At 50.6% G+C, this 7,917-nt stretch overlaps 1 protein-coding gene across 1 annotated transcript in view; it reads right to left on the minus strand.

Annotated features, from left to right (window-relative positions):
• The window catches only part of VIL1 (villin 1), a 27,211-nt gene extending 21,973 nt beyond the window's left edge, over positions 1 to 5,238 (minus strand). The window contains exon 1 of the mRNA XM_027121484.1: positions 4,508 to 5,238. The gene's annotated coding sequence lies outside the window, so the exon portion shown is untranslated. The remainder of the gene's footprint in view (positions 1 to 4,507) is intronic.
• Between the last annotated feature and the right edge of the window lie 2,679 nt (positions 5,239 to 7,917).

The following is a 7,917-nucleotide window of genomic DNA, read 5'->3' on the forward strand; positions in this document are numbered from 1 at the left end:
AGGGCTCAGGGACCTGGGGGAGGTTCCCCACTCTGGGCCCTGACTGGCCAGGGGCCCATCCTCCAGCCTTCTCACCCAGCTCTGATCTTGTCATTCTTGTTTAAATACCTGCCCGCATCGCCTGCTGCAAAAAGTCTCCCCCTACTCTTTAGCCTGGCAATCAAGGCCTTCTTTCTCGATCTATCCCCAAACAGTACGCACCCAAAAGAACGGAACAAAACAGGTGTTCAGACAAAAACCTGTACATGAAATTCATAGCTGCTCTATTCACAATAGCCAAAAGGTGGAAACAATCCAAATGTCCATATGAACAGATCAACAAAAGGTGGTCTAGCCACACAATGGAATGGTATTCAGCTGAAAAAAAAGGATACACACTACGACGTGGATGAACCTTGAATACTTTAGGCCCAGTGAAAAAAGTCAGACACAAAGGCCCGGTTCGTATGATTGAATTTATATGAAATGTCCAGAACAGGAAGTCCATAGAGACAGCGAGCGATTAGTGGTTGTCAGGGGCTGGGAGGAAGGGAGGAAGGGGGACCGACTCCTAGTGGGCGTGGACTTTCCATCTGGGATGATGAGAACATTCCGGAACTAGAGAGTGGTAGTGGTTGTGCAGCATCGTGACTGTCACTGAATTGTATGTTTTAAAGTGGTTAAAATGGTAAATCTTATGTTCTGTGTATTTTACCACAAGAAAAGAAAAGTGTATGCAGCAGTTTCCTGTTTCTTGCTAGCTCCAGACACCCCGCAGTTACTGTTCGGGTAGCCCACACAAAATGGGGTGGGACCGTGTCTGTTTGTTCGATACTGTATCACCAGCATGTAGCACCGCTGACACTTTGCCGAGTGGGTGCGTGGGCAGATGGATGAATGGGCGGGTAGTCGGGTGGTTGGTTGGGTGTGTGGGTTAAAGTGATTGAGTGGATGGATGGATGAATGAATGAGTGAATCCTTCCAATGGGAACCACCCACCACCCACTGAGCAGCAAGAAATCTCTCCCCAATCTTCTTTGATGGTATCTGTTGTGGCTCTATTCCTTTGACCTGTAGCTGTGTTCTCCACTCCAGCTGCTCATCAGAATCACCTAGGGAGCTTTTTTTTTTTTAAACACAAAGGTGCTTTATTTCAAGTCCATGCCATCTAAATCTACTGAGTACAGTAATCAGGACCGGACAGGGGACGAATTAGAACCTAAACAACAACAACAAAAAACACCGGGACGTTCGCCCCCTGCATTGCGAATCTTAGTTAGTTCAGAAGAATCCGTGCGCTGGTAAGCCAGTCTCGTCCCTGAGAAGCACGCTTCTCGCTCCGTTCTCCCTAGGGAGATTTTAAACAACACTGATGCTCCCATGCTTAGGATGTATCCATATCCCCAGGGATTCTAATTTAATTAGGCCTGGGTGGGGCCCAGTCTTGGGTACTTTATTTTCTGCCTTTTGGGAGGCGGGGCATAGGTGCTTTTAAAACTCCCCAGTGATTCTGATGAGCTAAGGAGGAGAGTCACTTGTCCCCGGTTATTTTTGTCCCTGGTTTCCTGCCCCTCCCTCCCAGGCTGGAGGCCACCCCATTCCCCACGGAACCTACCACCCAGTCCTGCATGGAGTTGCCCTCCATGAATGCTTCTTGAATCAGTGAATATAAATGAAAGGTCATGTGGCCCCCACCTCCGTGCACTGACAGCTGGAATCTATCTAATCTCTCCTTGCACCTGGAGTCTGAGTCACCCCTTGGAACAATGACCTGGTCTTTTACTGCTGGTAGACTCCCTCTTCCGAGTCCTGAAGGGTGACCCCCTCTCCCTGGCATTGTGGAATCTGGGGGCAAGGTCTCCCTGCCCAGCCTTTGATTAGCTCCCCCTCCAGCAGATCAGGGCCACCTGCCAACAGCCAGCACTGCATATGTAGGAGCCCCTTGTGCCTGGGTCCTGTCTGATGTTCCTGTCGGCCAGAGCCTCTTCCATGAGGTATTTCTCAACCCACAGAGACCCCAGGGCTCCCAGGACTCCTGGTTCAGTTGAACCAATTTGGGTACAAAGGAGGAAAATGTTTTCTGTTTTATTTCAATCACCACCTTCGTCAACATCCCTATTTTCACCAAAACAGACTGACCCTCACTAGCTGTACAGACATGGCTGTGTTTCTTCATCTATGAGGTGGGCGGTCGACAACTAGGTGATCTCTAAAGTCCCACCAGGGAGATTTCCCTGGTGGTGCAATGGATAAGACTCCGTGCTCCCAATGCTGGGGGTCTGGGTTAGATCCCTAGTCAGGGAGCTAGATTCCACATGCATGCCGCAACTAAGAGTTCGCGTGCCACAACTAAGGAGCCCGGGAGCCACAACTAAGGAGCCCGCCTGCTGCAACCAAGACCCAGTGCAACTAACTAACTAAATAAATAAATATTTAAAGTCCTACAGAGACATGCTCTGAGTCTAGGAGGAAACAGCAAGAGGAATAGAGGGTAGACAAGATGAGGCTCTTCTTGTCCATCAAAGCAGTGGAGACTCTGGCAAGCAGGGGCTTGAAAAAGCTGGGGCTCTCCCTCCCTAGAGAAAAATCAGGACTGGGGACCTCCAGCAGCTTGAACAGGGAAGGGGTAGGGAGGGGTGAGGAAGGGCATTCTGGGGAGGGCAGCCCCGAGAGGGGGACTCATGCTTCAAGGGCACCTGCCAACTGCTCCTGCCCTGTCAACGCTGGTCAGGGCAGATGCCTCTGGCCCGCCCCCCTGGTCCTCCCCAGCCTCCAGTCTCTCCTGAACTGCTGGGAGGAATATGGGTCCCATGCTGCCCCAATGCCGACAGCACAGCCCTGCGTTTGGATATGTGATGTCTTCTCTCTAAGCTTGAATTCACTGGCTCCCCCCTCACTCCTGGTCCCCTCTCTCCTCTGTCCCCACCTCGAGGAAGGGCACCAACACTCCCAGACCCCAAAGCCATCCATTGGTGCAGCAGCCTGGACCCCTCCCTCTCTGGCCCTTCTGTCCACCTGAACGCCTCTCCAGTCTGCGCCCAACACCCCCCCACCTCTCTCTGCTTCTAGTAACACCACACTGTTCACTGGCCCTGGCCACCCCCCACCCACCCATGCTGCTTCTCACCCTCCCCTCATGTCCCTCCTTTCTCCTTTAGTTTTCTTTTCCAGTGCCCTCGCCACCTGTCTTCACTTGACCAACACTCACATGCTCTTCTTGACTCAATTTAGGTCTCATTTCTTCCAAGATACCTTCCCGGAATCCTCAAGCTAGACTAGACCCCTCCTCAGGGACTCTAAGGCATCTTGGCCGGATGCCTCTCTTGGACCCCTGACCACATGATGATGAGAGGATCTGTTTATAAGTCTGAGGTCCCCAAGGTCAAGGACCTAGACACATTTGTCTCTAGCCCCCAGATCCTAGCACATAGTAGGTGCTCAGTAAATACTCTTGAAGCCAAAAGACTGAACCGCAGAATAGAAGGGATGGCCCCTCTTGGGACCGTGGAGGGAGTTAGGGCTCCTGCTGCCCCCAGGTCCCATCTTTCCTTTAGTAACTGCTGCCTTGTTGTCCTCAGAGTTGGGGCTCCAGAGAGCCCCAGAGTGCTGTCACTGCTCTTCATTCTTAGTCATGCAGTTCTCAGCGGGACAGGGATGTGGCAGTTCCCAAACAAAGGACACCCTCCTGCTTTGTTAGGCCCGTGAGAGCAGAGGAAGTGGACATATCCCAGCCCCCAGCCTGCTCACTCTGCCTCACCCTGAGCCTGAACAGGCTTCCTGGGAAGCGGGTGGTCAGTACATCCCAAGATCCTGACCTGGACTTGGCTCCCACCTCCCCCCACCCCATTTTAGCTGAATGGAGCCACAGTGCCTGGTGAGGCTGAGGGGACGGGTCCTGGTGGAGGAGAGATGGGGCAGAGGTGCATGTGAGGGTGGCCGAGCCTGGACCAGGGCCCAGGGTCCTGTTGCCCCCAGTCCCCTGCCGCCTCTCTGCCTTTGCCCATTCAATCCCTGAGGGCTGTTGTTCACACCCTAGTATCCAGGAGACGAGAGCCCTGAGGTCCCAGGAGTGTCAAGGGAATGGGGACACAGAGAAAGAAACCATTTCAGATGAGGAAGAAATGAGCAAAGAGACAGTGGGCGTGGGGGTTAGGGGGAGAGTGAGGTCAGGGTGACCAGCTAGTCCCGGTTTGCCCAGGACTGGAGCGTTTTACATCTAGAAGTCCCCAGATACTCCTCAGTCCAGGGCAGTCGGGCGGGGATGGGTGACACCTGAGGTGGGGTGGGGACTGGAGGCAAGTGGGGGTCGGAAAGAGCAGTTGTCTGGGGTGAAGCTGCACAATCCTTCCCTTGGAGGCCCAGGAAGCCACACCCTGCCCTTTCCAGACTCTGCAGAGAACGAAGCCTCTCCCTCACACCCGCGCCAAGGGGCTGCAGGAGGCCCCAGGCTACCCGCCAGGAGCAGGGGACCCCGTTCTGTCCTCTCCCACCACCTGTGGTCCCGTGTGTCCCCACAGGGTAGCCTTACCTGTCTGGAGGACGCAGCTGCCACCTGGGAGATCTCAGGGAGCTGTGGCAGGCTGGCTGGAGGAGAGCGACCTTTGTCCCTTCCCCCCTCACACCCCAGGAACTGCCTTCACCATATAAGGGAAGACAGAGAGAGAGAGAGGATGGGTGAGGGGGTGGGGAGGCAGGTGCCCGCCAGGTCCCTGGGAGCCAGGAGCCCAGCGACCGCCTGACGCCCAGAGCCAAGGTGCCCCACCCTTGGCTCCCGAGCAGGTGCCCAGGGATGGGATGCGTTTCTGCCCAGGGCCCAGGCAGGATGGGATGCAGGTGGACAGCATCTGCCAGGAAAGATAGGGGCACCTGGACACTTCCTCCCTTCCACCCAGAGGAGCCGGCACTGCCGTCCTCCCTCCTTCCCTGGGGGAGCGGCCCTGGGGTGGGGGAGCCCTGGACCCAGGGATTCAGGGCCAGGTGTTCAGACTTAGGGCCCTTCCAGGACATATGGGACACTGGCTCCCCTAGAGGTCGCGCGCTCAGAGGGGCACCGCGCTCTTCTTGCCTCCCTCTTCAGACGCGCTGGCTCCACCCGGAGTTTTTATGAGCCGCCATAAACCATTGCCTTTGGACTCTGCTCTGCTGCTCTCTCCCAGGAGCCACAGCTTCCATTTCTGAACCTGATGCTGGGGGGCTTCTCACTCAGAAGGGGAAAGGAGCGCAGCCCCCTCAGGAAGCAGGTCTCACTCAGAGGTCGGCGTTGCCACAGACTCAGCACCCTGGGCAGCTGCCTCCGACCTCCACTGCTGCAAAAGTTCTCCTGTCACCTCTGAACTGTGGTCCTTAGGAGAGTGCGCGGAAGTGGGCTGCGTGAGGGCAGCTGCTTCCTCTGACCACACCTTCCCAAGAGTTCTAGAGACCAAATGTACATTTGTGTGCACACGTGCGCGTGTGCATGCAGGTGTGTGTGTGTGAGCTCACGCACAGTTTGATAAGAGGAATAAACACACTGCAGGTGCTATTTTGTTTCTAAAAAAACAGGGCTTCCCTGGTGACGCAGTGGTTGAGAGTCCGCCTGCCGATGCAGGGGACACGGGTTCGTGCCCCGGTCCGGGAAGATCCCAAATGCCGCGAAGCGGCTGGGCCCGTGAGCCATGACCGCTGAGCCTGCGCGTCCGGAGCCTGTGCTCCGCGCGTCCAGAGCAGAGCCTGTGCTCCGGAACGGGAGAGGCCACAACAGTGAGAGGCCCGTGTACCGCAAAAAAACAAAACAAAACACATTTTTGTGTGAATAAAAAGTATATGTTCACTCAATTATACAGACAGGCAAAAAAGAAAGGAAAAACTCATTTATAATTCCACTACAGAGATAAATCTGGGTAATTTATTTTGGAGTATTTCTTTCAAGTTATTGCCCAGTACATATGCTGTGTGTGTACTATATGTATATAATATCTATCTATCATCTATCGGTCTTCATATATATCCTTTTTACTGTGACATGCTACATGCTAATTGGCAGTGTCATTTTAATTGTCTCATGATAACCCATTAGATAGATAGCATAGCTTATGTAAGCAATAGCTCATTATTGGACTTTCGAATTATATCCAATTACTTGATACTACTAAGAATGCTGTGATAAGTATTCTTGTTGCTAAATCTTTGCCAATAGATTGTATCCATTATTATTTATTTAGGATAAACTCCTAAAAGTGGGATTGCTGGGTCGAAGATGTGAATAGGCCAGTTGCCTTCCAGAAAAATCGCAATAATTTATAGTCGCACCAGCACTACAGGCATTTGCCTGTTTGCCCAGTACTGGACTCCAGCTTTTAAGAAAATTTCTGTCAGTTTGAATGTCCAAAAGAAAATTGTCTTTGTGTCGATTTATATTTCTTTGATTACCAGTGAGATAGACCATTAAAAAATATATTTATTGGGGAACTCCCCGGCGGTCCAGTGGTTGGGACGTGGTGATTTCACTGCTGGGGCCGGGTTCAATCCCTGGTCAGGGAACTAAGATCCCGCAGGCCGAGTGATACAGCTTAAATATGTAAATACAGGCTATGTCTTCTGTGAATTTTTAACTGATTTGTTGGAGTTGTTTATATATTTAATGTATTAAGGTTGGTAACCTGCTTGCAATTTATGGTATAGTTTTCTCTAATTTATTGCTTGCCTTTTAACTTTGCCTTAGAATTTTGGGGTAGAACTTTTTTTTTTTGGCATGCGGGATCTTAGTTCCCCGACCAAGGATTGAACCAGGGATTGAACTCCACTCCCTGCAGTGCAGGCATGGAATCTCAACCACTGGACCACAAGGGAAGTCAGGAGAACATATGTTTTTAAAAATTATTTCCAATTTCTTAATTTTGATAAATGTCAAACATATAGAAAAGTAGAAATAGTAGTATGGTAGTATAATAATAAACACCCATGGACTCAAGAATTAACATTTGCTATATATATATATTTGGAAGTTGCAGATATTATTATACTTCAGCTCAAAATATTTGTCATACATCTCTTAAGAAGTAGAACAATCTCCTTCATAACTGTAATACGATTTTTGCAACTGAGAACATTAACAATTATTTCTAATATCATCTTCCATGAAATACATAATCAGATTTCTCCAGTTGTCCACAGGAGGACTGTAACACCTGGTTTCATTGATTCTTGATCAAACCAAGATCATGCATTTCCTTTGATTTTTATGTCTCTTAAGTATCTTTTAATCTAGAAGAGTCCTGCTACTTTTTTCTATGACATGGGCTTACCTGAGTCAAGGGCAGTGTCTTGTAGTGTTCACACTGGGATTTGTCTTTCTTTGTGTATTTTTTTTAAATTTAATTAATTAATTAATTAATTTTTGGCTGTGTTGGGTCTTCATTGCGGTGCGCGGGCTTCTCTTGTTGCGGAGCATGGGCTCTAGGTGCGCAGACTTCAGTAGTTGTGGAATGTGGGCTCAGTAGTTGTGGCGCACGGGCTTAGTTGCTCCGTGGCCTGTGGGATCTTCCCAGACCAGGGCTCGAACCCATGTCCCCTGCATTGGCAGGCGGATTCTCAACCGCTGCGCCATCAGGGAAGCCCCACTTTGTGTATTTTTGAATTTGTTTCTCTTCCTCCTGTATTTCCCACAAACTGCAAGTACCTCTAAAGGCTTGGTAGGTCCTGGTTAAACAAGTTTTTCAAGAATATGTGAAAAAGGACAGTGTTTCTCCAACTGTAATATCTTAAGAATCACTGGGGAATCTATTTGAAGTGCAGATTCTGATTCTATAGGTCTGGAGTGGGGCCTGAGACTCTGCATTACTATCAAGCTCCCAGATGGTGCTGATGTTCCATTCGGTGGACCACACTTTGAGCAGCGTGGTCAAAAGTGTTGCTGTGTACTTCACACTGTCTGGCATCAGGAGGTATATAATGTCAAGC

The sequence above is a fragment of the Aethalodelphis obliquidens genome, unplaced genomic scaffold (assembly GCF_003676395.1).
Source record: "Aethalodelphis obliquidens isolate GAN/ISIS:26980383/991018 unplaced genomic scaffold, ASM367639v1 scaffold2, whole genome shotgun sequence".
Classification (NCBI taxonomy): Eukaryota; Metazoa; Chordata; class Mammalia; order Artiodactyla; family Delphinidae; genus Aethalodelphis; species Aethalodelphis obliquidens.